General features: G+C 37.9%; 1 pseudogene; it reads right to left on the bottom strand.

The window, feature by feature from the left end:
• Positions 1-11,485: 11,485 nt before the first annotated feature.
• Positions 11,486-11,615, bottom strand: LOC150016887 (U2 spliceosomal RNA; annotated as a pseudogene).
• Between the last annotated feature and the right edge of the window lie 11,994 nt (positions 11,616-23,609).

The following is a 23,609-nucleotide window of genomic DNA, read 5'->3' as shown; positions in this document are numbered from 1 at the left end:
GTCAATTGTATCTGAAAAGAACCGAAATCTCTCACATGCATTTGCTTCTCTTTGTCCTGACTTATGCGGCATGTACATCCCTGTAACCTCCCAGGCAAGTTATTGAAATCACCTCCTTGTTGATCTTGACACCAGTGTTCATCACCATCCACCTGACCCCCACCTGCCATGCTACCCTTTTATCTCTGTCAGAGGTCTTTAGAAAATACACATCTCGGGTGACATGGGACCACTACTCTTTCCTTTTGATCTTACTTTAAAGATCTGAGTTTTCTGCTGTAACTGAAATAATCCTGAATAAAATTCATATTCACCACAACAGGGGAAAATGAGAAATGTTGCATTGTTTTAAAGAACAGTTGCCAGGCTGGTTATTTTCCCTTACAGGTTTTCTAGGGTTGAAAATTCCGTGTGGAATATCATGAACAAACTGAACTAACGAGCAAAACAGAGTTCGACTCATAGAGAGCAGGCTGACAGCTCAGGCTGGGGGAGTGGTGGGTGTTAGGGTATGAAGGGCTAGAGCAAAAAAGAAAAAGGATTCATGGACGGGGACAACAGTGCGGCGATTGTGGAGGGAAGCGGGTGGATGGAGGTGAAAGAGGGTATGGGGTGGGGAGCAAATGGTAATGGAAAAAAATACAATTAAAAAAGAACTTCCAAGCAGCTTTGTGATCCTGCTGTTCCTTCCTGTCACCTACCCATTTTCCCCTCCCATCCTTGAATCTCACGTTAGATAATCTCTTACATTCAGAACACAGATTGTGAACCCAATGATGGAACAAACAGAATCAAGGTAAAAAAAACAAGGGGACTACAGAAGCTACAGATTCCAAAGGGCAATAACATGTGATTGCTCAATTAAAGAAACCGAGTAATCCTTAAAGAAAGTACTCCTGAACTGATTTCAATAATATTCAAGAATTTTTTCTCCTTTGAGCTTTTTATAAAAACCAATTCTTTAAATATGTATACAGGGATCTAAGAAACAGTGAACACAAGAAATATTGTTTTTGTCCCTTTCTCACAGTTAAAGGCAATTCCTTACATATCAAAAAGCAGGGGATGAGGAGAATTACTTTACTTATATGTACAAAAAAGTTTTTCAATGGTAGTTTTGAACTCTAATGGGCCAGCCAGTGTGCTATGGAAACCCACTGGTGCCAAAGAAAAGAGCACCTCATTTTTCCAAGAGTTTCTAAGGCAGAGACTGAACCCAGCTCGAGGACTGACACAATGTCATTATTCTATAAATATGGTTGAATGAATATTAGAGGAAAATACAGAGGAGGAGGCTTGATCACAACTGGCCCAATGGGGTGAGCTGGTGGTCAGGGAAGGCTTCTGGGAAGAATGTTCTAGGCAGGGCTCTTTGAGTTACAAGACAGCATGTGCTGTTCTCATTTCTGGAAGTGCCCTTACTTACTTCTCTACATACTGAACTCTTACTCATCATTTCACACCCAGAGGAACTCTCTACTCCTCTGTAAAGCCAGTCCCAACCATCAATCGCTCCCCACTGAAATTTGCTGTACTTCAGGTTTCTGAAGTGCTTTATTTATATCCATCTTTATATGCACATTCTCATACTATGTCCTCATCACACATTATGTCTTCTAGTTTATTTTGTAGAAACACTTATATATCACTGTGTGCCTCGCAGTGTCCTGGTGGCTTTGCAGTAGTATCTCACTTAATCCTGACAACAATTTTATGTGTAGTTTTACTATTACTCCCTCTACAACTGAGGAAACTGAAGTCCAGACTCTTTGAATTCTGTTCTTTGCAATACAGAGCAAGCTCCTTGAGAGAAGAAAACACATTTTCTCCATCTTTATAACCTCAGCTTTTAGCACATGACTTGGAAAATTGTAGACTTTCAATTTAGCAAACCAGAAAGACCTATATTATTGAATAAAGAATGTTTGGCAGAGACACCCATCCAAATGAAAGAGACTCTACTCATTTTAAGAGACAATTGAATTCTCTTTAGTAAACTCTCCCCTTAACAACTGAAATGTTTAGTGAATTATTGTTCTTAGGTAAAAAAAAAAAAAATAGGAATAATAATAAGTGACTGTTAAGTATTGTTCTCAAGTCCAAGTAAAGCTTAAAAAGATCTGGTTAACCCATTTACTTCAGAAAGACAAATCTCAAGTCATTGCCAAAAAAAGAAAGAGAAAGAAAGAAAGAAAACAAAAGACAGAAAAAAAGAAAAGAAAGTGTAATGTTTGTAAAATTTCTGTGTGAAACCTCAGTTCAGCAGTGTGCCAGTCTGCTCTTTGATGTGCTACAAGAGAACAGAGGATGTCTGCAGTTAAAGCTGTTGAAGATGAGAGGGCCAACAGACTGTTCTCATCATCACCTGGCACCACCTCGAGGGAGTGTACAGAAAGACCCAGAGCATAATGAACAGGGCCAGCTTGTGGACAGACCCACCTGACCCCAGCATTTGGAGGGTCAAGATCTACTCACATGTAGAAAGGAAGATACTACACAGATGGTGAGAGAGCCCTAAAAGGTGTGTGGAACCATGTGAATGGTGTGCACTGTCTGAACACAGGAAATGTATTAGGTACAACCCGACTGGCCCTTAGGTCTCTGGTTCTCCTGATATTTCTAGTTCGTTGGTTATTTTTAAGTAGTAAAAATTAAGCCTAGCCTAGAGATTGGAGGCACTTGGGTTTTGAAAGTGCCAAAATAACACTGCCTCTCTCTCGGTGATTATAACAGCATGCATTTGGGACAAGTGCCTATTTTAAAATGCCAGCACCCACAAGGAGGTAAACCTTAACTCATTATCAGCTGACACTTGGTTTATCCCATTTTTCCCTTTCAGAGATTAGTTCACCCACAGGTAAGGATAAGAAAAGGACCCAGACCCGTGCCAGGGGGAAGGATAGGAGTATTAGGAGAGAGAAAAACACAAGCACTAAGTGTGAGGAAGGCCCCAAGGCCCACATGCTGTGTGTCACAGTTTCCCCAGGCTGGTTATATCACCAGGATGGGGCGAGGCTGCCAGTGTATTCATGGCACTGGAAATAAGCAGTTTCTACTTACGAAGCTGAGTAGTTTTTAGTGAGAGAGAAGTGTTTCTTTATGAGAGACTATTTCCAAAAAAAAAAGAAAGAATGATTTGAGTAAGTGGAGTCAAGGGCTCCCAGGCCAGTGCCCATGGAGCTTGGAGAATAATTTGCCAGGAATATGCACAGCACTCTGGCATCAGGCTCATCAGTGGGCACGAGGTGAGACAAAACTCAGGGCTGTAATTAGCCACACCTATCAGTGACTCAGTGTCCCATTCTACCCCCAAAGACAAGGCACAGTGCCACTCCCACATGCCCAAACTAGAAAACATTTGTTTCACAAATAGTATTTAAAAGGCATTGAGGTGATGTGGACATTTACAGCTATTCATGCAGTCAGGTTCTGGAGATAATCCATGCAAAAGTCTGCAGCCCTTACATCCTAATCATCTAACTAGTGGATCAAAGCAACCCAGTAATCCGAACTTTCAAAATGATCAAGCACAGATTTGGGCTCCAGGGCACAAAGGGTACAAGAAGCTTTCAGTTCAGCCGAAAATGAAGAGAAGCTGAGGGATCATGTGGTACAAGAGAAAGAAGGAAAAAAACGTCTTTCTGCACCGCTGTGCCCTGCACAAAGTCACCCAGTCCCCGTGGGCATGAGAGGGAACTCAACTCCACTCTGCAAACTAAGCCTGGGCAGGACTGCATCAGCTCCAGAAGGGGTTCCCATTTCTGACTGGTCTGCCCAAAGTGGGTGGCTTTTATTTTATAATTGTCCAACAAGCAATTGTACTTTTACCTTCATAGATACTAGCATACCTTGTATATAAGGAGAAGCCATGCCAAGTGCAGTTTAATTGGGTGTGAACATGAGCAGAAAAGAGAGCTGAGGGGTAACTAGAGGGCCCCTACACTTTACCTACGATTCCTGCTCTTCCCTTCTACTGACCTCAATCAACTCAGAGTCTCTGCTCTTCTCACAGCAGAGGGGCCATTGTCTCAGGAAGGTCCAGCCAAGTCCCATGGGACTTGACCTAAGAAGCTACAATGAGTCTAGACACAGATGAGAAAGCACACATGCAAAGTTCCCCAGGAGCAAGGGAGGAGAAGGAATGGGGCTGCATGATGTGTGGCATGTGTACACCTGCCCAGTTGAGAAGTGGGTGCCTGGCTGGAAGGAGCTGGGTCGTGGGAACACCTCTGGGAAGGTCGTGTTCCTTTGTCACATGTTGGGAAATGAGAATTTGAAAGGAATTTGGAAGTACGTGTGTTGAACAATGGTGTGAGGTAAAAAAATCTTAGGTTTCCCCCAGCTGGATGCCATCTTCCTATTTGCCTGTGGTCTCCACACCTGAGCTCTTGGTCTCCCATCCTTCCTAAAAACCAGAATTATCCTGTCTGGGGAGTCCTTTGTGATCTCATAGATTCATCTTCTCATGAGTCTGGGGAAACATTCATTTGGTACGGGGAGGCGTGCATGGTTTTTCTCTTTGTTGAATGTAGTCCCTAAGCTCCCAGCTGGCGTGAAGGAGCTGCTAGGAGTCTAGCCTTGTAGCAGCTCCCTTCACCTGGGATGAGGCTCATTCTTTGGTCCTGTGAGCCATCTCCACTGGAATAAAGGCGCTTTTACATATGATACAGGTTCCAAAAGTGAAGAGAAGCCTTTTCTAGCCTCAGGCACCATCCAGCTTTCCTGTGAATTTTGCATTTTAAGCACCTCAAATCTCAGCTTAATTAAGAGCATCCCTGCTCCCAGAGTAATCTGGTGACAGAAATGCAGACAAGCAAAAAAAAAAAAAAAAAAAAAAAGCACAGCTCAGATCAGCAAACTAAATTCCATCCCTTCAAGCAAGCATTTAAGGAGAAGTTGCTCCTGTAGAGCATGGCGCAAGTGCTTCTGGGGAATAGGGCCAGGCAAGGGAGGAAACTAGGACTCCCAAGTTCACAGCCTGGTCAGAGACCAGACCCACAGACAAGCAGCCAGAGGGCAGCTTTGGACAACCTATCACTAAGTGTGCAATAGCCAGTCTCTTCACAAGTGTGGAGAGCCACAGATAAAGGGGTCCAGTAGGGGAACTAAAAATAGTGGGGTTGTTGAGATAATTAACTAATGACAGTGTCTGGAAAGTGCTCAGTGAGAACCTGGTACATAGAAGAGTTCATAGCTTGATTCCAGGGCTCGCAAAGGAGACCTTCTGGAAAGACAGTGTCCTTGGCTAACCTGCTGGGGAACAGCGGACACGGCCCCTGCCTCCCGAGAAAAGCTAAGCCCTGGAGAACCAACAGAAATGGTTGAGCTAAGCTGTAATCAATTTGTGCCTTCTCTCTGACACCTGACACTTAGGAGCACTTAGAAATGAAAAGGACCCAGCTGAAAGCTACCTGTTTGGGAGCCACAGCGCTGCTTTCTCTCTCCTGCACCATCTCCCTGACCTGTGGAAGGGAGTATGAATCCAGAACGCACTTCTCTCAATAAACAAAATGACATTTTACTTAACATGAACTAAGTTGGACTCATCTGGAACTAAAATATAGGAGGACAGAGAGAGAAAGAAGAATGAGGATAAAAAGGAGGAGGAAGTGCGGTTATGACTTTATCAGAGAGGAAGGATATCAAGGGAGATGATGATGCTGGGAGTCAGCCCACCTGGATCTGAGCCCCAACCTTGCCCCGCGCAAACCATGTGGCTTTGAGCAAATTGTTAAACAGTACCTAGCTGATAGAGTTTTGTGAATATTAAATGAGCTAATATATGTAAAGTGCTTAAAAACAGTAGCTTACAGTTTCTCTATATTACAATCTCGATAATCGTTGCCTATTATTAGTTTCTGACAACACTGGGACATAGATGCTATGATTATTTTCATTTAGCAGATGAGGAAACTGAGACACTAAGCCCAAGCCACACAGCTAGTAAAATGGCAGGCCTGGGAACTAAACCCATGCCTGCGATGCCATGGAGTTGCATTCTCTCTTAAGCACTACACTTTACAACTGAACAAAGGGGCTCTTGTTCAGCATCACATGAAATAAATGATTTCTCTTCAGGTACTAGGATTTCATAGACTTTTATTAGTTTGATATTTTTAGTATCAAACTTGACCTGTGTAAGCCAAGCCAGTTTCCTAAGCATTCACTGCCTTGGTCCATAGGCCTGTTCTTTCTTTCAAATCTGCTTATTAGAGTGCATATTCCTAGTGCCCAACCTGAGCCTATAAAATCAGATCTTCTGGAGTGAAGGCTAGGAATCTTGACATTTTTAACACCACCCCCACATATACAAGCATCTTCATTACGACATCCCTCCAGAATTCTCATGCGCCCCAAAGCTAGAACCCAGAACGGTAGATTGTTTTCTACCCAATTTTGTTTTGATTACACATTTTTTATAGATACCCAAAATGTTACCAGTAGATTTGAGGACATCAAATTTAAAACCTAAAATAAACAGCACCACTTGACTTGTCTTATACAAATAAAGCAGTCTTCCATAAAAGTGCCGAATCTGTGGAAGGTGTGGGTTGAAGGAAATCCCATTGCTACTATTTATCCAGACTGTTTCCATTAGGAAAGAGAACATTAACTTCATAATTATCCCCACATCTCCAGGTTGGGGGTGGTTCTTTTAATGAATTTCTCAGGATGGAAAAGTTAACCCTTTCCAACCCCACTCCCAGTTCTCTGTTCAAGGGAAGCAAAAGGACTTATCCTTGTCATAGCAGGTGACCCGTGATCTGGAGGTCAGCTGTTCCATGTAGAGTGAGCACACATGCCAGATACAAACTCCTCCTTCCTCCTGCATTGGAATGTCACCACAGAGAGCTATTTCATTCTGAATGCATATGTGTTCCAAATGAAAATGTGTTGTCTAAATTACTCAAAAAGCACAAAGACTAGCTGACTCATGAACTACCCAGTCATGTGACCTCCCAACAAAAGCTCACAATTCAGCTATGCTACTAAACTCTAGGATATTCATTGAGCATGTGTTGAGGAAACAATCCTGTTCTAATAATAATGGAGCAAAAGTACTAATAACTAGCCTTTACTGAACACTAAATTCCTGAGCCCTGTGCTCAATGCTCTTCATAATAAACTGATACAGTGAAAGAACTAAGAAAAAGGGGAAAGCTGCTCACCTTTGAAAAATGACAAGGAGCTCACAGCGAATTTGCTCTGGTGAGATGTATAGTATGCAATTTACCAGTTGCTATGCCCTTCCCCTTGGTATCCAGAAAGCTATTCATGGTCCCCAATCAGCTCACGTGACACCCCTCCAGCTGCCCTGCCAGATGTTCTTTGCTGGTCAACTGGCAGTTACATGAACTGATAATACTTCAGTCTTCTGGGAGCTCTCTGTGGGATGTTTTTCCGCCAACAGAGCAGTTATGGGATTTTAGTAGGGGGTTGGGAGGGCAGGAGTGTGTTGTAGAAGTATGTCAGGTTGAAAATAAAGAGAAGTAGTATGTGCAGCTGGCCATCCCCGATTAAACACGGGCTCCTTGGTTAGCAGTGGTCTGAGCCTGCAGCATTTGGGTTGATTTTCCCCTGAGCTATGAGGATCTTCATTAGTTCAAATAAAAGACCTGCAAGCAAGCTGCTAATAAAGACAGTAAATTTGCTTCTCTACCAACCTGACTGTGGAGCATTTTTTGGCTTATTGTCTTATTTAATTGTCTAAGAAAACTAATTGTTTTGGCTCATTTGTTGAAATATTATATATCATATTTGGATCCTATGCTTGCAGGGTAGGCCAGAACATTTGGCACTAAAGAATATATATTTGATCTATGAAGTATAGTCTTTTGAATATGCATTTAGATTATGGTGGAACATTAATTTATTCAGAAGCTCATTAGTTTGTACTGGGATGTCTTTTGGATGAGCATCAATAAAATATTTATTCTATATACAGAGCTGTCTTTGCACATAGGAGGAGGAAGCATCCAACTCACCAGATCAGAAACCTACTTTGCCCCAGAAACAAATTCTTCACAGACAACACTGTGGTGGTAGTAATAATAAGAAGGAAGAAGAAAGAAACAAAGAAACAAACAAACTGAATTTTTGAGTCCCTCAGATCTGGGTTCAAATTAAATTCTGCTACTAGCAGCTCTGAACTTCAGTGGTTACTACATCACAAGTTTGTTGAAATAATTAAATGTGCTACTGTATATAAGACTTCTGAACCATAATAGATATCTAGTGAAATTAGTTCCTGCTAGTACTAGAATTACAGGTAAACTACAGGATGGCAGCTATATTAGTTTCCTATTGCTGATGTATTGAATTACCACAAACTTAGTGACTTAAAACAACAAAAATACATTATCTTACAATTTTGGAGATTAGAGGTCTAAAATGGAACTGCAGAGCTATGTTTCTTCTGGAAACTCCAGGGGAAAATCTGTGTGCTTGCTTTTTCTAGCTACTAAAGGCCACAAACATTCATTGGCTCATAGCCTCTTCCTCCATCTTTAAGCCAAAAGCATAGCATCTTCTTTATTCTTTGACCTCTACTTCCATCCTCACATCTTCCCTCTTATAAAGACCCATGGGTTATCCTGCCCTCCTAATTCAAGATAACTCCTAATTGCAAGATTCTTAATTTGTTCATATCTTCAAAGTCCCTTCTGCCATATAAGGTCAAATATTCACATTTCTGGGGGTTGAAAGTTGAACAACTTTGGAGGCTACTGTGCAGCCTGCTACAGTCTACCCTCTCACCCCCAAAGATTTACACCCATCTCTATGCAAAATATATTCACCCAATCCAAACACCTCCATAAGTCTTAGCCCATTAGAGCATCAATGCAATTTCAAAGCCTCATGTAAATGTTACCCACTCAAAAACTCTAAATCTCATTCTTTAAATAAAATATAGGTTCATAATTCTTAGTATAATCCATCTGAGGCAAAATTTCTCTCTATCTGTGGACCATTAAAGAAAATGTTACGTGATCCTAAAATACAGTGGTGGGACAGACATAGGATAATAGTTATAGTCATTCCTATTTAAAAGTAGATGTAGGGGGAGAACAGATAAAAGAATCACTGGTTCCAAGCAATATTGAGATCCAACTGGCAGAAATTCGTTAAGTTACAAGGCCTGGGCATAACCCTCTATAGTTTGCAGTTCTGCCCTTTTGGGGCCTTCAGTTTCACCCTCTGGCTATGAGGCTCTGCCCTCTGGGCCAATGGCTTTACTGCCTGGGTCATCTTTTTTATGAAGGATAGAACATTTTTTGCAGCTAAATAACTTTTAAGCTTATTTCCTGAATGTAGAATAACTTGAATCAGACAACTTTCATTTCTTCCATCCTTTGTTCCGTTTAGTCCAAGCTGTCAGTATTTCTGACAGTATAACATCCTTAAGAACACTGTGAATCTCCCATACGTCTCAGAAATTCACTCCATTAAAAAAGGGCTCCTCCACAGATACTTTCAGATTCATCTCTATTTTTGACTTCTCTTGAGATAGCTGAGGGGATGCATGAGTCACATGCATAACCTCTTCAAAGGAAGGTCTATGAGATTGAATATTTGGGCCTAGAGGCTTTGAGCGTGATCATATCTCCCATCATTTTTTTTGCTAAGGGTCACACCTGCCAAGATAACCTCATTTTATCAACCTTGGTTTCTAGAGGAAGAAAAATATTTTTCATCATTCTCTACGTGTCTTATGGTGAGAGAGAGGGTTGCGGGGGAGAGAGAAAGAGAGAGAGAGAGAGAGAGAGAGAGAGAGAGAGAGAGAATGAATCTATATGCTTGGCAGCACAATGGTTTTAGTTAAACTTATTAACAAAAACATTTCCCTCAGTGAGAGGCCAGCACTCTTTATACACTAAGTTTGTGGACCACAGTGAGTATATTCTCAAATTAGTATGCTACCGTGAATGAAAGTATGGATCAGGTGGTCACAGAAAATTTTGCTAATGTCATCTTATTAACATGGGACCTTTCCAAAGCAAAGGGGATTTCAAGCTCATCCACACCATCTACTGCTCTTAATTGTTTGCTCCACTGCTGTGCTCATCCCCACAAGAAACAAACAACAAAAAACAAAAAAAACAAAAAAACAGAAAAACCTTTCAATCTGTAACACTGACATTCCCCTACTACTTAAGAAGAGGTTAGAAGACCACATAGCTTCAAATGACTTCATAGCTGTTTCAGATATGAATCACATTTACCTAGTGGTCTTCAAAGTAGAAATTGAGTTGGGTTAGGGAAACATGGTCGCCTCTTCACCTGGTTTATCCTGAACACAACTTTCAGGGGAAACTTCCTCTTAACAATAACAGCAGCATTTATTTGGTTCTCTGTGTGTGTCAGGCACATTCTCCAAAACGCTTTACACACATAACTTACTTAATTCTCAACACAACCCTATGAAGAAAATACTAGTATCACCTTTATTTTCTTAATGAGAATACTGAGACACAGAGAGATTAAATAACTTGTCCAGGGTCACAAAGTTATAAATGGCAATCTGATTCTTGAATTCATGTTCCTCACCACTCTGCACCCTGCCTCTCTGAGTTTTTGAAATAAATTCCTAAAAATTAGGCATACATATAGCCAAAAACTAATGACAAAACTCATCAGCAGCAATAAACAGAAAGAACTGTAATATATATAAGAAGACCTTGGTTCAAGTACACTCACTGATTTAAATCATAAGAAATTCCTCAGTTTATTAAAAACGAGTTCTGGAGTGAAAACCACCTGTGTTTTATCTCTGGTTCTCCTCCTGACCACATGACTTGAGCCATCACTTAACCACTCAATTTTCTCATCAGTAAAATGGGAACAATATAGTAAATATTTGTATTGTAGAATTGATATTAAAATTATGTTATATTATCATTGATTCTATTATTTTTGAACACTCATACAATACATTTGTATAACAGAAGAAAAAACATGCTATTGTATCATTAAATAATGTTGGAAATAGCAATAAGGAACAAGTCATAGACACAGTTTCCACTGCTTCAGATTTAGTGAATGCATTTAGAGAATCCAAAGGTAGATATGAAGGTGCTGAGAAAGGACATATAGAACCTTAGAGGAAAGACTATAGAAGAGCTTCAGGGATTTAATCTTCAGAAAATAAAAGGGTAAACTAACAGTATTTAGTCAAAGACATGAAGAAGACACCTGTTAGAATAGCCAGCATCAATAAACCCACAAACAAGAAGTGTTGGAGAAAAAGTGGACAAAAGGGAACCCTCATGCACTGTTGGTGGGAATGCAGACTGGTGCAGCTGTTGTAAAAAACAGTATGGAGGGTCCTCGAAAAGTTAGAAATGTAACTGCCTATGACCGGGCTACTCTACTTCTGGGTATACATATTTTTAAAAAACAAAAAAAACTAATTTAAAAGAATATATGAACCCTATTTTTATTGCAGCATTATTTACAATAGCCAAGATATGGAAGCAACCCAATAGACAAGTACCCATCAATAGACAAGTGCATAAAAATGTGGTGGTACATATGTATATACAGTGGAATATTACACAGTCATAAAAAAAGAATGAAATCTTCACTTGATCTTAGCCAAAAGGCCGAGAAGCGATAAGAATGAAATCTTATCATTTGCAACAGCATAGATGAACCTAGAGGATATTATGCTAACTGAAATAAGACAGAGAAAGACAAATACCATCTAATTTCACTGATATGTGGAATCTAAAGAAAAAATAAATGAACAAACAAAATTGAAACAGACTCATAGACAACTAACTGAGTGATAGTTGTCAGAGGAGAGGGGGCCTGAAAAAGGTGAAGGGATTAAAAGTACAAATTTAGGAAGTAAAGAACAGCATAAGAAATATAGTCAATAATATGTTGTAACAATTGTGTATGCGTACTAGAAATATCAGGGGGAACACTTTGTCAAGTATATTATTATCTAACCACTATGCTATGCACCTGAAACTAATACAAAATAATATTAAACGTAAACTGTCATTGAAAAAAAAAAAAAGCATGAAGGATAATCACTACAGAGCTGCCTCTCATCTTCATTAAATCTTGAAAATTTAATTTGGATATGCATTCTTGTTGGAAAACCTTCAGGTCATTGATAAAGTGTAGGAATGGGTCACCCTAGGAGATTAATTCCTTTTCTGGCATAAGTCTTTTAAAAGAGGAAATTCTAATAAGCCTGAGAAATCTATTTAAAGAAAATCTACATTACAATGTTAAATAATTATCATTAGAAAAAACATTTCTTACCTACATATATTTTTTTCTGATAACATAATTGAAAGCTTATGTCCTTTCCATTCTTTTAGTTGGTAGAAGCACCTTCTTAAAAAGTAATCAGGGTATCCATCCCACATTTCTTCTTCAAACTCATTCTTCCTAATGTAACCACCTCACTTATACTAGATTTATTTATGCATTGGTTTTAAGCTTTTGTGTGTGTGTGCTCTAAAGTTTGCAGGTGAAATTCTTGTTTAAATGTATTTTCTTTTTATGATTGGACAGATATGCACCTTAAATATAAACATTTTAAAAAATAAAAACCAAACTCAAAAGAAGAATGAAACACCCATAATCTTAATTAAAACATCCTTGCTCTTCAACTAATGTACAAATAATTTATTATTTTAAAGAGAGAATATTTCATGCTAGGGAAGTATGGTAAACAAGACAATTTTATGGACTGCTGGTCCAAGTGCTGGCAAAATGAATTCTACCTTTTTAGAAAGCATTTCCCAGAATGACTCAATAGTCTTAAAATTTTTATACCTTTTGATCCAATAATTATAATTATGACTATACCAAGAATTAGAAAAAGAATAAGCTTTGTACATAAAGCTGTCCAAAGCATTAAGGCCATTGAATATGTAATCTAACTAAGTGTTCAATTATAATATTGTACATTAATTAAAAATTACAGCTTCTGATAATACCTTTAAAATTGACATTTTGCTTAAAATTATTCCTTGACCTTCTCAATATTGCCGAAGGCCAGAGCTTATTCCAGTAAGATAGTGATAAACCAACATCCAGGATTTTGTGTTTAAGAAATTACTTTGTTGTTCTTTTTTTTTTTTTCAGAAGAGAGTGATAAATTATAGGGAAACAAGATCAAGTGAGGATTTGTTTTCAAAGAAACTTCTTCCACGGAACATCCTGGAGTCACTTGTTTCCTCCCAGTCTTTGACTCTGTCCTTCATCTTTGTCTTGGTCCCAGAGAGCCTTTGTAGTTAGAGTGATGACAAAGGACAGACTGCAAGGTTCACCCTCATCAGAAAAGCATGACATCCTGCACAGCAGACACTCCAGCCAAGGAAGCAGGCAACTGAATTTTACAAAAATTTCTAATAGCCACTAACACTTTTTACCAAGGTGTTTCTTATCAAATTGGACTACCAAGCACTTTTTTTGTGAACTGTTCAGACTTCTTCATTTTAACTTGGATAAGGATATATGGGAATGTTAACTGCTTAGCAATATACAGAGAAGAGAAACAACTGAAATTAGAAGTCTACATTTTAGATCACTTAAATCTCTAAATTCACATCACTATTATACCCCTCCTGTCAGTTTACATGTACAAAGTGCATATCAAAGGTGTAGAAGGGGTTCAATCTTCTGGCTGGTTATCATATCACTGGCACTTCAAGAAAGGATTATATCTTATGCAGGCAGCAGACTGTAAGGAACACTCGCTCAGTCTTTCCTCTAAGAGCATCAGAATATTGACTGTACTTGTCAGTTGATACATTAAAGTTAATGATCCTGGAATGGGTACCTATACTCTAGACTTTATAATAACAAAAATGTCCTGCACATGACTGATACTACCCTGTGAACTGTACCACATGCATTTTTCTAAGCCATGAATTTGCTTATTCTTATCACACACATAATAATATAAGGATGGTTATAAAATTAGCCTGGGCTCTTTCTTACCAGGGAACTGGAAAAACCCTCAATCAGCTATGACTCCAAATTGTCTCAACCCAGACCCCATCTGAACCCTCCTTTTTTCTTCAACCTGGTTTTACTCCCTCTTCTGTATCGCTTCCACTTCTGTCTCTCCATTCTGATCTGAATTGGGGTTCTTTAGATCAAGATTTTTAAACAATTTTAAGTGAATTCTACTTGCTTCTGTCTGCAATTGCTCAAAGAGCTGACTTATGTTCAGAGTTTCCAATGGCACACATCTGCAGCTCTCATTCCTCCTCACTCAAGGTCTCTTTGATCCTAGTATATTTCTGCAAAAGCCTGGTGCTGCCAGTTATCTAAGATTGTTACCATTACCACCACTACCACCACGATGGCAGGATTTTGTCATATAACCACTTTGAATGCATTCTTCCTTGATTTGGAGTTGTTCTTAATTTTAGTAAAGGGCTGAATTTGTTCTGAGTAAAAGTTATGGAGCCTTAGAGCCCCAGGAAAATACAAATAAGACTACTTCCAAACTAGCCTTGTAAGTACATTGTATCACTTGTATTTAATCTAGCAAAATATGGATGACCCCTTGAAAATAACTTGGCATCTGCCATGATGCAAAAACAATTAACTATTTAGAGGATCCTAATTTAGAAAGTTGGTTAATCAGTGGCACTGATATCTGGATTAATAGATTACCTTTAATAATCATCACTGAGCCACATGAAAACATGCTGAACATTTATAAACTATTTTAGATAAAATAATAGTAATAATCCTATAATAATAAATACTACTTATTTAATTGCTGTCTTTTGCCACAGATTGCCTTCACAACAACCATGCAAAATGGGTATCATTTATTCATTCACTCCTTCAACAAATATTTAGTGGACTTTTACTGGGTTCCAAGTACTGAGCTAAGACCCAGGTTACAAAGGTGAGGATGGCACAGACCTTTTTGAGGAGAACAAATTATACTACAAAAGATGATCATGTAAGTTGCAGACACAGCCAGAGGAAGGTGATGAACTATAAGAGGAGATCAGAGAAGTGTTCCTTGAGGAGGCAGCATCTAACCTGCCATAGGCAGCATGAGCAGGAGAATCCTATTGCAAAAGTTCAAGCATCAGGTACCTGAAAGGAGGAGAGCGAAGGCATCAGCAGTGTGAGCCAAGAGCCCTTGGTGGACAACCAGATGTAAGAAATAAGAAAGGTAGAGGAGTCTGGTCTATGAGGTGAACGGCAATGCCAATGTCCCAGATAGGGTCTAGCTGAGCAAATTTGAGAGTGGAGAAGATGATGAGTTTATTCTCATTTCACATATGAGGAAACTGAGGTTCAAAATGGCTAAAGATCTAAACAAAGGGCACACTAGTGGTTAATGGCCAAGCTGGAATTCAAGTATATTTTGACTGCCTGCAAATTATGCTCTTTTTATTGATCCAATCTGCTTTGTTAGTCCTTTCGTGGGAGAACTCAGTGGACAGCAATTAAATTTTGTTGGAGAGGCAGTAAGGGATATTTAACAAAAGAAAAGTGAGTTTCCTTTCTGCTCTTGTGCTCACCAAAAAAAAGGTACCAAATCTGAAATTAATTTACTCCTCATCACCACTCCTTCAGCTGGTTAGTCCTACTTCTTCTATCAGATTCCCTGCAGAACACTAAGCACTGAAAAGCGAAAAGCATTAAAAGCATCTCACATAGCTCAGGATAATTATCATTATCTTCAGACTACATATTTCCTTGTCTACACTGCCCAATTTTAAAGGATTGATAAAATTGTGTTTTTATGTTGCTGCTTTCATGGTATGCAAAAGCAGATGCAGGAAAGAGAGCACACATTTTTCTAACAGTAGGACTCACTCATAAATGTTACATAAAACATAGAGACTAAATTTAAATTTTAAGTCAATTGACTTTTCCAGAAAGTTGGAATTGTTAACCAAATGAAAAAAGTTATCCATTTTTTCCATTTTAAAAATTATTACAATCCTTTATGCTTTACTGGAAGATGGAAAGACACAAATTTTGAACCAGTTCACACTTTTTATACTGAATTTCAAGTATAAATGCAAGGCGAGATGGTACAATTGCTCGGAATTATAGAATTGCCCTTATTCACCCAACATCTATTTATATAAATTATATATGTTGAATCCCCTTGTAAAATTAGAGCATATCCAAAAGAGTTCTACAAAAATTCAGAATTTTACTACCTAAAAGTTTTAAAGAATCATTTGAAGTCATTGTAGTAACCTCTTTTTTTATTTTTATTAAGTTTATTGAGGTTACACTGGTTAACTACATAGGTTTCAGGTACAATTCTATAATACATCATCAGTATCATGTATTGTGTTCAACACCCAAAGTCCAGTCTCCTTCCATCATCACTTATCTCCCATTTATCCTTTACCCTCTTCTACCTGCCCCCACCCTCTTTACCTTTGGCAATCACTATAATGATATCTGTGTCTATGGGTTTTTTTGTTTGTTTTTGCTTAATTCTTTCACCTATTTCACCTCGCTCCACAACCCTCCACCTGACAGCTGTCATCCTATTCTCTGTATCTACGAGTCTGTTTCTACTTTGTTTGTTTGTTTTGTTCACTGGATTCCAAATATAAGTGAAATAATATGGTATTTGTCTTTCCCTGACTGGCAACCTCTTAATAAGTAAATTAGTCAATTATACATAAATTAATATTTTATTTACCCCTACAAATTTCACCACAGTTCACTTATGTGAACATGGTGCAAAGACTAATATATTTATTCACATCATTTATTAATAGTTATCAGTATGAATAGTTCATTGAAAATGCACTAGAAAGGAAGCACCTCAAGAAGAATTACGTAATGTTTCATTTACCAACAAACTGGCAATTATAGTGAGAGAGTTATTAATAGTTAACAAAAGAAAGATTTTCTAATAAAATCCAAAAATTTCAGTAGACCCTTTCCCTGTCCATCCAGCTACAGACAACTCCAAAACATAATAATCTGAGGATAGTTCACAAGATGAGAGGCCACAAAATGACTATCAGACTTAAATGTGAAAATATGACTTGTTCTATATTCATCTATGTCATATGAAATAATTTATGCTTACTGTTTTTCATTCATTCAACAAATATTTAATGCGCTTACATCTATTTTATTAAGTACATCTAGTTCTTCATGAGATATTCAGAATCATAATTTCTAAGACAATTTGAGACAATTTGCCTAAACTCTTATCTTCACTCCTGATATTCATATAAGACAATAAGTATTAAGTATTTGGGCATTGAAGCTGCTTGAGGAAGTCATTTCGTGGAGTGAACATGAATACCCTGGAGGAGTGTATTGTCTAGTGGAGAAAAGGTAATTATAATAGAAATATAGATGAAGTAATATATTTCTGACTGCTTCTAGTTTCTCCTTGAATATATTAAAGAAAAATGATGTTAACTGCCTTTGAAGTAAAAATAAGACAAAGTTGAGGGTTAAAAATAGTTTTGATCATGGGCATTCTTCTTTGCTTAGATTCGCACAGTGTCCTGTGTGAACATAAAACAGAGCAGCTGCTTTGAGAAACAGGTTAGCAGTCCTCAGAATAATTAACCATAAAGTGACTATATGACCTAGCAATTCCACTCCTATATATACCCCAAATAAATGAAAATATACATCTACACAAAAACTTGTACACAAAAGTTTAGAGCAAGACTATTCATGAAAATAGCCCCAAAGCACAAATGACCTACATGCCCAACAACTAAAGAATGGGTACACAAAATTAGGCATGTTCATACAGCGGAATATCCTTCAGCCATAGAATGACACGAAGTGCCGATACCTGCCACAACTTGCATAAACCATGAAAACTTACCCTAAGTGAAATTCAGTCACAAAAGACCACATATTATATGAGATCATTCATGTGAAAGTCCAGAACAGGTCAATTCATAAAGTCAGAAAGTAAATTGCACTGGTTTCTTAAGGCAGTGGGGAAAATAGGAGTATAGAGAGAGATAGCTAAAGGGTACAGGGTTTCTTTCAGGGTGATAAAAATTTTACTGTAGCAATAGTTACTCACATCTGTAAATATACTGAAAATCATTGCATTGCACGCTTTAACTGACTAAACTAATTGTATATGCTATACTTCAGTAAAAATGTTTCAAAAAAAGAAAAAAAAATGGAGAAATACTTTGGATGGTGATTCAGTTTTGATAGTAAAGATCTGCATCATAAATGTTTACTTATAAATGCTGCATCATAAACATTATGACAATTAAGTTTGACAGGCATCGATATTCATAATATTTTATTTCTTCACATAGAAGGTGGGTAAACATTTCTTTGTTTCCATCTTTTTTGTATGACTGAACAATGAGTCTGGAAATGTGATTCTAGGTATGATAGAGTATATTTATTTCATTCTGTATCTTTCACTAAATGGGGTTACAAACCTTTATAAAATGTATCAGTTAGCTATTTGAAGACTCTAAAAAGTGAGTAGCCCAATCAAAATCTCAGAAAGTTATTTTTATGGATATTGGCAAACGAATTCCAAACTTTATAAGGAGAGGTAAAAGACCCAGATGGCCAAAACAATATTAAAGAACTGGTGGTACCTGAATCCAGGACTTTTTATAAATATACAATGATCAAGACAGTGTGTGTTGGCAAAGGAAAAGACAGGCCCGTGGAACAAAATAGAGAGCCCAAAAACAGGTCCCCATAAATGTAGTCAACTTATATTTTATACTTTGGCATATATGTAACAAAACATGGACAGGATCTATGGGTTAAAAACTAAAAAACATCAATGAGATTATTCAAAGACCTACCTAAATTGAGGAGCATGCTTTGTCATAAGTGAAAGACTCAGCATGAGAAAGATCTCCATTTTCTCTCCTCATATTGATCTATAGGTTTATTAAAATCCCAGTAAAATCCCCAGCAGAATTGTTGGTAGAATTAACCAACTTGATCCTAAAATTTATATTGAAAGGAAAGGGAACCAGAATAGCTGCAACAATTTTGAAAAAAAAGAAGACTAAAGTTGGAGGAATCACATTACCTATTATTAAGATTATGCAATAAAGCTACTGTAATCAAGACAGTATGATATGGGTGAAATTAGACACATATGCAGTCAAATGGAGTCCAGAGGTAAATTCTCAGAAATATGGCCAATTGATTTTTAATAGGTGCAAAAAATTCAATAGAGAAAGGAGAGTCTTTTCAACAAATTGTTCTAACACAATTGGTTTATAACCCACATGCAAAATACAAAATAAACTTTGACCTAAATATTACTCCTTAAACAAAAATTAAATCAAATGGATCAGAAATGTAAATAAAAAAACACAACTGCAAAACTTTCAGAATATATACAGTAAATCTTCATGATCATATTTAATAGAAGAGATTATGGGCAAGATACCAAAAACACAATCCAGAAAGGAAAAAAATCGATAAATTATATTTCATCTAAATTTAAAACTTTTGTTCTTAAAATGACAGTTAAGGAAAAGACATATACAGATTGCTGGAAAATGTTTGCAAATCACATATTCAGCAAAGGATCTGTAACTTAATATATAAAAACTCTCAAAGCTCAATGGTAAGAAAACAACCCAATTTAAAACTGGGATAATGACTTCACAAAAGATAACATACAGAAGGTAAATAAGCCCATAAAGAGATGTTCAATATCATTAGCCATTCTAGGAAATCAAATTAAAACCATAATGAGATACAATGACAAACTGATTAGAAATGCTAAGAAAAATACTGACAACGTCAGGTGATAAGAATACAGAGCAACGGGAACCCTCGAACATTGTCCGATGAAGTGAAAAATGTTACAGGGGCTCTGGAAAACAGATTAGTAGTTTCTTATAAAGTTAAACCTTCATCCATGTGACCCAGCAGTTCACTCCTAGGTGTTTATCAGAGAGAAACTGAAGCTTATTACCACACTAAAACCTGAACAACTCTGTTTTCAATTACCAAAAAATAAAAATGAACAAATGCCCTTTAATGGTTGAATGAAGAAACACACTTATGCCCATACAATGCAATACTACTCAGTAAAAAAAGGAATGAGCTATTGATATATGCAACGACATGGATGAGTCTTAAACACATTATTCTAAGTAAAAGAAGCCAGTTTCAAAAGGTCACATACTATATGAATCTGTGTATATAACACTCTGGGAAAAAACTCTTTAAAACTTTATAGAGCGAGAACTGATCAGTGGTTTCCAGGGGCTAAGGGTAGGAAGAAAGTTTGACTACAAAAGGACAAAACGTGAGAGCTTTGGAGATGATGTAACTTTATCATGAGTGTACTGAGAATTACATAAATCAATACATGTATTAAAATTCATAAAACTGTACATTCCAAAAAGTCAATTTTTAACTTAAAAAATACAATATTAAAAAGATATACATTGGTCGCCAAGGGGCTGAAAGTTTAGTGGGGTGTGGAAGACAAACAATAAACCACACACACACACACACACCCTCTCAAAACTCTGGACACATCGTGCTCAGGTTTGTTTACCCTTCTCAGGGTCTAGCATTGTTCTCTAAATATTAGAGGGAATGAATAGCTGCATGTGGCACAGAATCTACCACGTTTGCTCCACGGTGCCTTATTCGTAGTAGAGAGTTAATGTTAAGAAAAATAGAATCCACACCTCCTTTGGTGCAATCAGAGATCACTGGCTGTGATGAATTCCCAAGCAAGAGAATACTATGTCTACTGAGGGATGAGATGGGAATAGATTAAGAGACTGCACATTGTGAATCCCCTCAAATTATGTATTGAATTAATTCATTGAGGAATGAAGATAGGGATGCTGAGGCATCTGACTTCAAATGTATTTTTATGGACACACTGGCAAGGCTCTCCCATCAATTCCAATTGGGAAGAAGAGTAGCCCGCTGGCCCTTGCAGTATAATCTTGCCTCTGAACACAGTCACTTCTTTCAAAAGCAAAAAAGGCTCTACAGTTTCAAGAATACACTTCAACTATAATGTCCTCAGTTTTATTACTAAAGACATTCCTTCACTTTCTAATAGGAATCTGCTAGAATAATTTAGCTTGCTGAGCTCTTCAGTTTTGCTCTCAAACACACGGTGGAATGAAACACAAAGTTTCACTCTGCAGGAAAACAAAACTCTGTGACCTTATTTTGTAGTCATGCTGGTGAGACCTGGAATATACAAGTTACAAAAAAGAAAGTGAATAAGACAACTATCCTGCCTTGAAGGGCTTAACAAAGGACAAATACTCTAGACAGACTATAATTAAGTGCTTTGGGAGAGGTATGAATTATTGCAGGAGAGGTACATCTGGAGGAGGCGAGTGGGATAAGGTGGGATCAAGAAAAGGTTTACTGAGAATAATCTCTTTGAGTTCTTTATTGTAATGACTGCCACTTGCAGAGTATAATCTTTCCTACTCAGAGCAGATGAGGACTTCCTGTGTCCACTCAAAGTGCGTTTCTTCTCCCTGAAGATAAGCTGAAGAGTTAGGTAATGCGGCCTATGGTTTGTTCAGTTGCCCTTTATCCAGAGGAAGCAAATGGCTCCTTTCCTTTCCAAACAGTGAGACCTCTTGGAAGGGAAATGAAAGTTTGAGATTAGGACTGCTGGTAAAGTCATCTCAGGCTTAGCGCTTCCAACACTGTCCTAAAACACAGTGTGAGCCCAAGAAAACAAGACCATCCACCATCAGTTATTGCTAACCCTCTGTTGTCTTCTGTAACTCCTCACACTCAGTCCCATTATTTCCCTTACACAAATGCAGAGAGAAGCTATTTTTATCACAGCTTAAGAAAGGTCATTCCAACTTTTAAAGTGTTCATTATGTAAAAATAGCAGTTAAAAAAGAAAGCTACATGGTATGCTGTATGCTACCCAAAAAGAAAAATTCTGTCATTTTCTCTTAATATCAGCCACTGACAGAAGAAATTGTGGAGAATCTCCCAGAGCTGAATTAGTCTGGGATATGACATAATTGTTATTTTTTAACTTCTCCAAATATATATTCTTATATATCAATTCGATAACATTTTTTCAAAACTGACCTCAAAGTTATTTGCTCCACTGTTCCTCTTCATCATGTGCATCTTTTATATAAGTAAAATCACAGTTAGCCACATTGCGTTACACTCCCATTAAGTATCAGGCATTGTGTTGTAATCCCCACAATAGCCCTACAGAATAACTATCATTATTCCCATTTTACAAATGAGAATACAAAGGCTCAGAGAAATAAAGTCACTTGCCCAAACAGGTATACAATAGAGCTCAAGTAAGAACTCGGGTTTCATGGACAACAGTGTGGTGATTGCAGAGGGTAGGGCTCGGATGTGGAAGAAGGTATAAGGGGGTTAACAAATCAACAAACAGCAAGTGTTGGCAAGGATGCAGAGAAAATGGAACCCTAGTGCACTGTTGGTGGGAATGCAGACTGGTGCAGCCACTGTGGGAAACACTATTGAATTTCCTCAAAAAAACTAAAAATGGAACTGCTTCATGATCCAGCAATTACACCCTAAGAATCTTGAAATACCAGTTCAAAAGGACCTATGCATCCCTGTGTTCATAGCAACGTTATTTACAATAGCCAAGTGCTGGAAACAGCCTAAGTGCCCATCAGTAAATGAGTGGATCAAAAAACTGGTACATTTACACATTGGAATACTGTGCATCGGAAAGAAAGAAGGAACTCCTACCTTCCACAACGGCATGGGTGAAACTGGAAAGTATTATGCTAAGTGAAATAAGCCAGGTGGCAAAAGACAAATAGCATATGATCTCACCTGTAAGAGAAACCTAAGGAACAAAGCAAACAAGCCAAAAAGAGCAAGAAGCAAGGAAATAAGGAACAGACTGACAGTGACCAGAGGGAGGGGGAAGGGGGAGAAGGAGGAAAAGAAGGGGAAGGGTCTAGTCAAGAAACATGTATAAATGACCTATGGACAAGGACAATAAGGTGGGGGTTGACTGTGGGAACAGGGGAAAATTGAGACAACTTTAATAGAACAATGATCAATCAATCAATAAAAGAAATGGTAATGGAAAAATACAATAAAAATAAACTATTAAAAATAAAAACAAAGTTTTAGTTTTGGAAAAAATCTCTGGTTTATCTTACTCAAAGGTACATATTAAACTTGATATACAAATGGAACTTTTCTTATTGTCTGGCAATTTCTTTAGAGATCCAATATTGAAGGTAATAGTCAATTAGTATATTCTAAAGAAGAGCTGCTAAACACATTTCTGCAGAACTAATAACATTCTGAAGAAACCATCAACTCATCACCCACCCCAACTGATAGAAGGTTAACTATAGGAAAAGAGAATTACTGTGCAGGTAACACCAGAGGTAGGAATGGAGATAGGGAAGGGAGACAGACACAAGTAACCTCAGCCAGAATGGGCCTCGCCCACGCCTAAACCCTGGTGTGGGGGCCCATGCGTGCATCTCACAAAGAATCAGTACTGGGACACCTGCCACAGACAGAAGGCTTCATCCAGCTGGTAGTAGTCAAGAGAGAACCTTCATCAAGAACTAGATCAGAAAAAAGATTTTGCCTCTTTCACCTAATCTCCTCCCCCTTAGAAGTGCCAAAATGGGCAGTGG

Source organism: Furipterus horrens, unplaced genomic scaffold, assembly GCF_987537825.1.
Source record: "Furipterus horrens unplaced genomic scaffold, mFurHor1.1.pri manual_scaffold_3, whole genome shotgun sequence".
Classification (NCBI taxonomy): domain Eukaryota; kingdom Metazoa; phylum Chordata; class Mammalia; order Chiroptera; family Furipteridae; genus Furipterus; species Furipterus horrens.
Note: the sequence above shows the minus strand (reverse complement) of the source record. Positions and strands in the feature narration are given on the sequence as shown.